This window comes from Antechinus flavipes, chromosome 3 (genome assembly GCF_016432865.1).
Source record: "Antechinus flavipes isolate AdamAnt ecotype Samford, QLD, Australia chromosome 3, AdamAnt_v2, whole genome shotgun sequence".
Classification (NCBI taxonomy): Eukaryota; Metazoa; Chordata; class Mammalia; order Dasyuromorphia; family Dasyuridae; genus Antechinus; species Antechinus flavipes.
Window position 1 is genome coordinate 634,650,010 of NC_067400.1, and position 9,694 is coordinate 634,659,703.

General features: G+C 43.0%; 1 long non-coding RNA gene across 3 annotated transcripts; it reads right to left on the bottom strand.

The window, feature by feature from the left end:
* Nucleotides 1-295: 295 nt before the first annotated feature.
* On the bottom strand, nucleotides 296-3,991 carry LOC127556927 (uncharacterized). Of its 3 annotated transcripts, none has more exons than XR_007952562.1 (3): nucleotides 3,606-3,971; nucleotides 638-2,995; nucleotides 296-543 (listed from the first exon to the last, which is right to left on the bottom strand). It is a non-coding gene; the product is annotated as an uncharacterized LOC127556927 (long non-coding RNA). The 3 variants fall into 3 exon arrangements; XR_007952563.1 differs by having other exon boundaries at nucleotides 638-708; nucleotides 1,058-3,949; XR_007952561.1 differs by having other exon boundaries at nucleotides 638-3,991.
* Nucleotides 3,992-9,694: the final 5,703 nt, after the last annotated feature.

Here is a 9,694-nt window from a genome sequence, read left to right on the forward strand (position 1 = left end):
AGTGACTTGTTCAGGATCACACGGCTAGAATGTGAGGCAGGGTTTGAACTCGGGTCTTCCTAGATCAGCACAGTGCCAGGCTCACAGTATGCATTTAATAACTATTTGATTGGTTGACGCTGCGCTTAGCCACTCTAACCATGGGGACAAGCAGCTGCCCCCTTTGTCCGGGGATGTGATCGCTATCCATTTAGCCAATTGGAATCTCAGGGTGAGCCAGGAAAATCGCCTTCACTGACTGGGTTTCAGCGACCCCGAGTGGACGCGCGGTGCAGTAAAAGGGGCCACACAGGGATGCGTCAGGAAGTACCGTCTTTATTGGTGACCAAAGGAGGGGACGGAGCCCGAAAGGTGGTGGAACGAGGGAAGGCGCTGCAGAGGGGGAGATGGAGCCAGAGTCATCGAGCGATTGGGGGTGGGGTGGGAAAAGCCCAAGCAAGGAGGGGGCGTGGGAAGGCGGATCCCATGGGCGCTCCTCTTCTGGGCTCCCCAGAGCCTTGAGCAGCTTTTCCTGTTCCTCCACACGCCCGCTCTCAGCTGGGGCTGCGGAGAGAGCAAAGATGTTTCAGCCTGGGCCAGGGCTTCTCCTGCCTAAGCCCTCCCCTCCCCTTCCCTCCCCCTGCCGTCATCCTCTTACCATCTCTGGCTAGGGCCTTCCTAGGCTCCTCCTGGGGGCGTCCTCAGCGGGCTGGGACAGGAACAGCCCATCTAAAGGAAACACGACGCTTTAGTTTCCGAGGCCCCAGGGCCGTCCGCAAAGCCAGTCACGCCTGCAGCTTCTGCCAGCCTCCCTCCTGTTTCTGAACTACCCGGTTCCCTGCAAAGGGCTTCGGGCCCCATGAGGTCCTCTCCAGAGACCACCTCGGCTCCCTCTAGAGCCCTTTATAACCCACAAAAGCCAGTCACCGGCCTCCAGCCCCACCACCATTTACAGCCCTTGACAGTTTGCAAAGCCCCGTCACTAAGACCTGATGGGTCACAGACAGGACCTGGACAGGGCCAAGAAGTCGACAACCGTCGGTGAAAGGCAAGGATTCCTTGCGTTCTGCACAATTACCTCGTTGGCCGTGAACAAAAAGGGCGAGATTACGAGATAATCCCACGGGTGGTCAGAGAGTTTTCCCGATTCCTGCCACCTCCCCACCACCAGGACCTCCCGGGGTCCAGTAGAGGAAAACGGCTTGCCCCAGGACACGTGGAAAATCGGGGTTTGGGCTGTGACTAACCACTTCTCCTGCTCTGGCCCTGGCCCTGGCCCTGGGGATCAGGTGAATGGCAGGACTGAGAGGCGGGAGGGATGGGCAGGGACCAGGAGCCACTGGAGGAGGTCTCAGGAGCCCAGAACCTCAGGGCTGGCAGGAAGCTCTGAGGTCTCTAGTCCAGCTCCTGACATACCTACCAAGTGATTGGGTAGCCTATGCCTAAGCCCTCCAGGGGAGAGCCTCCCATTCCATCCCACCTGCTAGTCTGAAAATCTTCTTCCGCTGAGCCTCTGGGGACCTTCCTCTCACACAGTGCATCCCACTGAGGCAGTCAAAGAAAGCAACGGCGTCTTCTCACTCACCCTCGGCTTCCCCCGGAGCTGGGAACTCTGGGACTTCCCTCCAAGGTGCCTGATGTTTTCCCCTGGGAAGGTGAAGGATTGCAAGACAAGAGGATAGCATTAGCCCAGAGAATCTGCTGTCAAATCTTCCTTACAGAAAAGCTACTGACCAGAACGCAAGGATAATTTTATCTAAAAGAGCCAGAAGAACTATAAGAAAATCAGTAAGGACTAATTATACGGCATAGATTAAAGACAAATGTTTTACTTGTGATATAATGTTGGTCATTGCTAATACTAATGGTATTTTTAAAACTTATCGTAACTAAGGTAGTCTGAAAGAAAAGTTGAGTCTGAGTTGTATATAATGAGTGATTGTAAAAAAAATTGGTTAAAAAAAAAGGTTAAATGGAGGAATTATCTGATAAAAAACATGGTATGAAAGGAAGCATTAATTCAGAGGAAGCTTGTGGGGGTGGAGGGCCGGAGTGTAGGAACCTTACTCTCATCTGGGATGAGGAGGAAACAACATATACATCTGAAAAGGTTTAGAAGTCTTCTGAACATCTGGAGAGGTGAGAAAACTGGGGGCAGGGCAGTTGGGAGGGACTTTTAGTAGCATTGTTGATTAAGACCTGGAGGATGGGGTAAATAGATAAGGAGGCATTTTAAAAGAAGGATAAAATAAGAAATAAAAACATAAGGGAAGAAGATAAGGTAACAGGGAGAGGGTGAAAATAGAGCCTGAAGCGCAAAATAAGACGGAAGGAAATTAATAGGTAGCAATTATGCCTTTTTAGTGTGAATGTGAAAAGGATTGGAGAACGACTGAACAAGTTGTGGATTATGACTGTGGTGGAATACTACCGTGCTATAAAGTGGTGAGCTTAATGATTTTTGAAAAAATATGGAAAGTGTTGTACGAAATAATGAAGAGAACAACATACATGGTAATAGCAGTATTGTTCTAAGAAGAAGCTGGGACAAATAAGTTATTTTGACTAATGGAAATACCCAAATTAACTCTAAAGAAAAATGCTATCTGTATCCAGAGAAATAATCGATAAATAGAATATGAATACAATAATTTCTCACAGACATAAATATATATATGACTGTTTCTATCTAATGATAGCTATCTCAAGGTTGGGAGGGAGGAAAACATTTACATGATTATTTTGTTGCATAGTTGAAAGAAATAGCAAGTTGTGCATAATAGATTGTCACTTTCATGTACAAACATTTTTAAAAACTGTATTATGTTATGAAAATGTTTGTTTTACTCCATAAATCAAAAATAAAAGAAATTAGAAAGAAAAAAAAAGAAAATCCATTATAGCAGAGATCTGGGGACTGGCAGGGGCTGGAGGCAGCAGGAGGCCCCTGTATAAGAAGGTACCTACCCTGACCCAGCAAGTAGCCAGCGCTGTTTAGTGTCCACCCTCCATGTATCTGAATCCAGACAAGAGATAGGGAAACAAAGTCAGACTCCCAAAGAACCCATCAGAGAGGTTGCCTGTCAAGCTCTCAATCATGGCCTTTTCATCTACAATGTAGGAAGGGGTCGGGGGTCCTCCCCTTCTTTTCAAATTTGTCCCACCCAAAAGACACACAAATGGGGAGCTTGGACAGTTTGCCCATTCCCCACTTTCCAACTATCATTTTCCCAGAATTTACCGATTATAAGTGATAGGAGGGGAAAGAGATTTAGTTTTGTCTAAGCATCTATTCTTCTACTAGAGAAAACGAGACACTGGGATTGGCAAAGAACCACCAAGGACAGGCTGAATCTGAACCCAAATTTGCTAGCTCCCAAACCACTGCTGAAATTCAAGCATCATGGGACAAGGAGCAGGGACAAGGGCAGGAACAAGGCAGGAGCAGGAACTGGGGAAGTGATGAGACAGAAACTGGGATGAGAGAGGAATCAAAGGGGTAAAAAAGGTCAGGAATCCGGAAAGGACCAAGACCATGGGCAGTAATAGGGGCAGAAGAAGGGCTTGGGGAAGGACTAGCACCAGGGCTGAAGGCAAGGATGGGGCTACAACAGGGACTCTCTTACCCGATGTCCTGGGGCAGCCTCTGGGAGCCAAGGCAGGCTCAGGAGGATGAAGAAGAGAACAATGGGGGGAACAGAAGTTGTCATCTGAAGAAGAGATCCAAAGCCAGTGGTTAGGAAAGAAGCAAAGGGAGGAAAAGGAGGAGAAGGAGGAAGGAAACAGAAAAACAGAGAGGCAGAGATAATGAGAGAAAAACAGAGATGGGGTAGAAGGAGACAAGAAATAAAAGAAAAGAGACAGAAAGAGAAAGAAAGACTTGGAAGAGCAGAAAGAGACAAAGACAGAGAGACAGAGAAAGACAGCATCATAAAGAGAGAGAGAGCCAGAGAAAGAGAAAGACAGAGGTAGAGATAGAGACAGAAAGAAGGGAAGGGGAGGGGGAGAAAGAAAGAGAGACACAGACAGGCAGGGAGAGAGGCAGACAGAGAATGAAAGGCAGAAAGAGAGAGGGAGGGAGGGGGTAGAGGAACATTGGGTAAAGAAAGGTGAAATAGGGATAAGCAGAGAAAGACACATACAGGCAGGGATGGACAAAGAGAGAGAGAAGAGGGGAAAACAGGTGGAGAGGGAAAAGAAGAAACAGAGAGGAAGACAGCAAGAAAAAGACAGAGAGAGAAAGAGAAAGAGAGGAGAAAGAGCAGGGGAAGGGAAGTGGGGAGGGGGAAAGAAAGAAGGTAAGGGACACAGACAGAGATGTTTGGAGGTTCAAAGTTGAGAAACAGACATAGAGATCCAATGAATGAATAAGAGAGAACAGTTTGGCCCAGCTGGTCAGACGCAAATTCTCACCTCTCCAGTTCAGGGGATGTGACTCCTAGATCATGGTGCCAGGAGACGTGCTTTTATGGGAGTAAGGTGGGGAGGAAGGAGGGGAAGGCTGAGTCACAGAACCATGGCACTTCAGAACCTGGGGGCTTGAGGGAGGGGGCCTACAAGATGCCTGGGTCTAGCCCACTCACTTAGCAGGCAGAAAGATGAAGACGTAGTCCTAGCCAGATGCAGTGGGGGCTGTGGAGGGGGGGGGACAGAGAGTCCTGTGCCCTTTCCCTCTGCTCCCCTCTACTCTTCTGTGATAAAATAAAGGACATCCATTCCTGGAGACCTCTCCAGCTTTTGGTGTTCCCCCTCTCCCTTGTTCCTTTAAAAGCATTTTTTTTTAAATTTATGGAATAAAAGAAGCATTTCCATAACACAGTACAATTTAAAAAATTGCACATGAAACTGCAAATATACTATGCAAACTTGCTACTTCTTTCAAATACATAACAAAAATAAAATATAAATTTCTTTTCTTTCATTTTTCTCCCCTCCCACCCACCCCAGAGAAGGCTACCATCACACACACACACACACACACACACACACACACACACACACACACACACATTTGTGTGTGTGTATATATATATGTAAATGCACATGCATGTGTGTCAAAGATTGTTCTCTGGATGTATATAGCATCTTTTTGTGTGTGTGTGGCTTTTAGAATGAATTTGGGTGATGAACATTGTCTTTCATTCTTAAAAAGGGCCAAAATGACTTCACCATGCTAGAATGAGCCCGGCTGTGGCCAATCAGACCAATATGAGCTCGGAATACTCCGCCACACATCAGACACAAATAGTCCCCATGAACATTTGGGGGGCTTCTCTAACTGTCCATCTCATCTTTCTTCTGAACTAATCCAATTCTGCTTTGCTCACAGGGCCCTAATGCTGATGAGGGCACATCATGCCGGACGGTCCTGGGCCAGTGTCTCCTGTCATGCAATCACGCCTCAACTTCTTAAAAGAGATCTTGAAAATGTCCTTGTATCTTTTTTTTTTTTTTTACCATCTTGTGAGCCTTTGGCCCATGTGAATTCTCCATAAAAACAGTCTTTGGCAAGCATACACTCAAACAATGTGGCCAGCCCAACGGGGTCATGCTCTCCACAGGAGAATTGGATTTTGGGGCAGTTTCGTTGGAGAAAGGAGCTTGGTGTCCGCTCCCTCGTCCCAGGTGATCTTCCTGAGACAATTCAGATGGAGGGGATTCCATTTCCCAGCAGGGAGCAGATGACTGTCCAGGGCTCACAACCAGACAATAACGAGGTCAGCACAAGTCTGCTGGTCAGTCGGACACCTCTCCTCCCCCACACTTTCCTTTGAACTCTGAGCTTGCTCTGGTAATATATGTGCCAACCCCATTATCAGTGTGCACATCCCCAGAAAGTAGACTAGCAAGGTCCACAGCATTCACAGGGTCCCAAGGTTCCCCATACGGCTGGTGTGGCGCTGGCTGGTGGAGGACCTGGGTTTTCTTGGTGTTAATTGTTGGACCAAAATTAGCAGGAGCAGCAGAGGATCCATCTCTGCTTTGGGGGCTGCCTTGAGGGCACAGTGATCTGTAACAAGAGCTCCCAGCCAGCCCTCCCTCTGCTTTGTCTTTGCCTTGGGACCTTTTCAAGTTGGAGAATTTACCATCCGGGTGCCACCAACAGAGTGCCACGTCCATCCTCATGGCAGGTGTTTGACAACATGACTGAAAACACTATGATAAGAAGCCTGGGAGCCAGCCCACAGCCTTGCTTCAGTCGGTTGGTGACTGGGAAGGCTCGAGAGCATTGCCATTGTCCAGAACCCAGGTAAACGTGCTGTCACATGATGGACTATACTATACTATGAACTTCTCTGGGCAACCAAATTTGGCCATAACTTTCCATCCCTCCTCATGACTGGCATTACCAAGGCAGATCAACAAGTTGTATGCAGACCTCTGTCCTGCTCCTGGCATTTCTGCTGGAGTTGTTGGGTAGCAGACAACGTAAGGACTATTCCTTAGCCCCGCCTGAAGCCGCCAGGTAGATGGCCTGCCAGATGCAGCATAAGCTTCTCAAGGAGAACTCTGACAAGAATCTGACCAGTAATGACCGAGAGAAACCCCTAAGACATTTTGAATTAATCTACTCCAAGATCCAGGTTTGGTCTCAGCAAGGTGTAAATACCTGCAGCCTTCCCTGAATCAACAAACAGTGGGGCCTGAGAGAAGTAGACTGAGGCTCAAGAAATTTCACTTCAGGAACTTTCATCTAAGGCAGGTCTTCTTAAGCTTTTTCCACTCCTGACCCTTTTATATGGGACTTGGGAAACTTTTATGTTTCCCATATATATAAAATAAGCATACAAGTCAAACATTTACTGATATATAAACATACTGATAATAAAGTATGATTATACTTTATTATCTCTAATCAGTTAGATGGCCCTAGATGGAGTCATGAGTCACAGTTTAAGAAGCTTTGCTCGAAGGAACCCCAGATGCTGAGTTAGGGAAGATGGAATGACTCTTGCTCTTTCTGAATGTCAGACCAAGTGGTGCTGACCAAACATGTTTCTAGGCTGTGGGTGTGGCTGAGGATCCAAAAAAAGCCCAGTAAAGGTGGTACTGCAGGGAGCAAGAACATTTTAGGGACAGGATGGCTCGGCTTAAAGGAGGAAGAGAGGAATCCCTGAAATTGAGCCCCTGAATACAAATCGGAAAACAACAGTAAGAACAGTAAGCCTGAGGCTTAGGGCAATATTATTCACACCTCAGGATTAAAACTTGTTGATAATAATACTAAGCTGCTAAAAATAAAAGGAGTAAGCAAAGGAAAAAGAATACAACTATTGAGACTTTGGTATAAAATAAGATCTGGGTTTACATTCAGAGGAAGATAGGAAGATAAATAAAAAGCCATTTCTACCCTAAAGAAGAACATCAATGGTCACAAGTCTAAAAAGAAATCTTGGAAGAACTTAAAAAGGAATTCAATGTCTCTTTTCCATTCCTTCTCAGCCCTTATATACCCTATTACAATTACGTTCCAGCATACTATGTATGTGTCAACTAGAGAACCATTACATCACCACTGTAAGTACTAAGTATATATGTGAACTAGAGAAACATTATCTCATCATTTCCAGTGAGTTAACGCCTTGTTTCAAGCATACTTCTCTAGAATTCCCGCCCTCTCCATGTTTACAAGAACATTATCTGAAAGGCTGGAGCAGGATACATTATGCTTCAGATGAAGTAAAAAAAAAAAAAAGCAAAAATATTAATCCTGATCTCAGATGAAGCAAAAGCAAAAATAGATTTAATTAAAAGGCTAAAGAAGGAAAGTACTTGTTAAACAATACAGTGGATAATGAAGTAATATCAATACTAAACATATGTGCTCCAGTGATATAGCATCAAAATTCTTAGAGGAAAAGTTAAGAGAGTTGTAGAAAGAAATAGACTGCAAAACAATATTGGTGGGGGAATCTCAACCTCCCTTTCTCAGAACTAAGTAGATGTAACCACAAAATAAACAAGAAAGAAGTTAAGAAGATGAATAGAATTTTAGAAAAGTTGGGTATGACAGATCTATAGAGAAAATTGAATGGGGAATGCTAAGGGAATTGACATTTTTTCTCAGTAGTATCTGGAATCTACACAAAATTGATCATGCATTAGGATGTAAAATCTTCACAAACAAATGAAGGTAGAAATATTAAATGCATCCTTTAATAGATCATGATGCAATAAAGTTACATGTAATAAAGGGACATAGAAAAATAGACCAAAATTATTTAAACACTAAATAATTAATTGGAAACTAATAAATTGGTTAGAAACTAGTTCTAAAGAATGGGTAGGTCAAACAACAAATAATTGAAATAATAATTTCATCCATGGGAATAATAGTATTGAGAAAACATAATAAAACTAATGGGATCACATGTGCAAAAATGTTTGTGGCAGCCCTTTTTGTAGTGACAAGAAACTGGAAACTAAGTGGATGCCCATCAGTTGGAGAATGGCTGAATAAATTATGGCATATGAATGTTATGGAATCTTATTGTTCAGTAAGAAACGATCAACAGGATGATTTCAGAGAGGCCTGGAGAGACTGACATGAACTGATGCTGAGTGAAATGAACAGAACCAGGAGATTATTGTATAAGGCAACAGCAAGATTACATGACCATCAATTCTGATAAATGTGGCTCTTTTCAACAATGAGAGGATTGAAGCCAATTCCAATAATTTTGTGATGAAGAGAGTCATCTACACCCAGAGAGAGGACTGTGGAAACTGAGCGTAGATCACAACATAATATTCTCACTCTTTTTGTTGTTCACTTGCATTTTGTTTTCTTTCTTTTTTGAGCTGATTTTTCTTGTGCAGCAAGATAGTTGTATAAATATGTTTACATATATTGGATTTAACATAAATTTTAACATGTATAAAATATATTGAATTGCTTGCTATCTAGGGGAAAAGGATAGGAGGAAAGAGGGGAAAATCTGGAACACAAGGCTATGCAAGGGTCAATGTTGAAAAATTATCTGTGCATGGTTTGAAAATAAAAAATTTTAATTAAAAAAAAAACTAATGGGATGCAGCCAAAGCAGTTCTTATGGGAAAACACCTCTAGATGCTTACATGAATAAAACAGAAAAAGAGGAGATCAATATTGGACAGTTAACTAAAATAAAAGCTAGAAAAAGAACAAATCAAAAAACCCAATTAAATATCAAATTAGAATATCTGAAAATCAAAGGTGAGATTCACAAATTTGAAATCAAGACAACTATTGAACTAATAAATAAATCTAAGAGTTGGTTTTGTGGAAAAAAAACAAAATAGACAAACTTTTGATTAGTTTGATTAGAAAAATAAAAGAACAAAACAAAAGTACTAGTATCAAAAATGAAAAGGGTGAATTTACCACCAATGAAAAAGAAATTGAAGCAATAATTGGGGGCTATTTTGTGCAACTATATGCCAATAAATCTGATAATCTAAGTGAAATAAATGAATATTTTTAAAAATATAAATTTATATTTATGTAAGAGTAACAAAATTCTTAAATGAAATACTAAATAACCCCATTTTAGGAAAAAAAGTATTGAACAAGCCATCAATGAACTCCCTAAAAAAATCTGGCAAACATTTTTAACAGCAGTTCCCAATAAAGGTCTCATTTAAAAATATATAGAGAACTGAGTCAAATTTATAAGAATACAAGTCATTCCCCAATTAATAAATGGTCAAAGGATATGAACAATTTTCAGATGAA